Source organism: Mirounga leonina, unplaced genomic scaffold (assembly GCF_011800145.1).
Source record: "Mirounga leonina isolate KUSES-001 unplaced genomic scaffold, KU_Mleo_1.0 Mir_127, whole genome shotgun sequence".
Lineage (NCBI taxonomy): Eukaryota > Metazoa > Chordata > Mammalia > Carnivora > Phocidae > Mirounga > Mirounga leonina.
Window position 1 is genome coordinate 31,901,158 of NW_023270316.1, and position 2,247 is coordinate 31,903,404.

A 2,247-nucleotide genomic window follows, 5' to 3' on the forward strand; every position below is an offset into this window, starting at 1 on the left:
TCAGAATGGCTAAAATTAACAAGTCAGGAAATGACAGATGTTGGCGGGGATGTGGAGAAAGGGGAACCCTCCTACACTGTTGGTGGGAATGCAAGCTGGTGCAGCCACTCTGGAAAACAGTATGGGGGTTCCTCAAAAAGTTGAAAATAGAGCTACCCTATGACCCAGCAATTGCACTACTGGGTATTTACCCCAAAGATACAAATGTAGTTATCCGAAGGGGTATGTGCACCCCAATGTTTATAGCAGCAATGTCCACAATAGCCAAACTATGGAAAGAGCCAAGATGTCCATTGACAGATGAATGGATAAAGAAGATGTGGTATATGTATACAATGGAATATTATGCAGCCATCAAAAAAATGAAATCTTGCCATTTGCAACAAGGATGGAACTGGAGGGTATTATGTTGAGCAAAATAAGTCAATCAGAGAAAGACATGTATCATATGATCTCACTGATATGAGGAATTCTTAATCTCAGGAAACAAACTGAGGGTTGCTGGAGTGGTGGGGGGTGGGAGGGATGGGGTAGCTGGGTGATGGACATTGGGGATGGTATGTGCTATGGTGAGTGCTGTGAATTGTGTAAGACTGTTGAATCACAGACCTGTACCTCTGAAACAAATAATATATGTTAAAAAAAAGAAGAAGATAGGAGGAAGGGAAAAATGAAGGGGGAGGAATTGGAGGGGGAGACAAACCATGAGAGACTATGGACTCTGAGAAACAAACTGAGGGTTCTAGAGGGGAGGGGCATGGGGGGATGGGTTAGCCTGGTGATGGGTATTAAAGAGGGCATGTACTGAATGGAGCACTGGGTGTTATACGCAAACAATGAATCATGGAACACTACATCAAAAACTAATGATGTAATGTATGGTGATTAACATAACAGAATAAAATTAAAAAAAAATAAAAGAAAAAACAAAACAGAACAAAAAAGCTAAATTTGTCAGACTGCTGGAGATCAAAGACAAAGATGAAAAGTAGGCAGGGAAAAAAAGACATGTTACTCTAAAAAGTGGCAATAATAAACTTGATGACCAGCTCTGCAGCATGCAATATGGAAACCAGAAAACAATGATTGTCATCTTAAAGAACTGAAAGGACAGAACTGCCATACTGGAATCATAATAATTATGGAAATACCCTTTAAAGTTGAAAGCTAAATAAAGACTGTTTAAGATGAGGGGAATATTAGACAATTTGACACGAGCACACCTGCAGTACAAAAATATTAATAGAAGTTCAGGCTGAAGAAAAGTGATCCTTGACAGAAATTGTAGGAAGGAATAAAGCAATAAAACAATAAAATGCAATGGAAAGATACATGCATGGGTAAAGATAACACAATATTGACTCTTTAAAATAACAACAATAATAATGTCTTGTAGGGTTTATAACATAGATTAGAAGTAAGATACGAAAATAATAAAGAAAAGGGGAGAAGGATGTAAGCAGAGTTAAATGCTTGAGTTCCTTACTTTATTTGAGAAGTAGTAAAAGTAGTTAGTTAAGGTGAAATGTAGTAAGTGAAGGATGTGCATTGTAAGCTCTAGGTAACCACAACATAATAATACAAGAATGTATAACTTAGAGAAGGAAAAGAGAATAGTAAAAGCAACTTGAGTCATCAAAAGGAATGCAAGAAAGGAAGAAGAAAAGAAGAAAGAACAAATGGAAAAGTAATAAAGAGCAAGTTCTTAGGCATAAACTTAACTATTTTTAATTACATTAAATGTGAATAAAATAAGCAATCCAATTAAGAGATAAGATTATCAACCTAAAAAAAATAAACCTCGAAACCCAAATGTATGCTCTTTATGAGAAGTACTAAAAATAAGCTGACAAAAAAAATAGATTGACAGTAAAGAATGGGAAAAATATAATTTTATTTATTTAATTAATTAATTATTTTTAAAGACTTTATTTATTTGGTTTTGTGTGAGAGAGAGAGAGAGAGCCCAAGCATGAGCAGGCGGGGGGGTGGACAGAGGGAGAAGCAGACTCCCTGCTGAGCAGGGAGCCTGATGTGGATGCGGAACTCGATCCCAGGACCCTGGGATCATGACCTGAGCCAAACGCAGATGCTTAACCAACTGAGCCATCCAGGCACCCAGAAAAAATATATATTTTAGCACTAACTCCAAGAAGCTAATGTACCTACATTAATATAAGATAGACTACATTTTGAAGTAAGAAAGAGATTTCATAATCTTTATATGTCCATTCCATCAGAAGATAC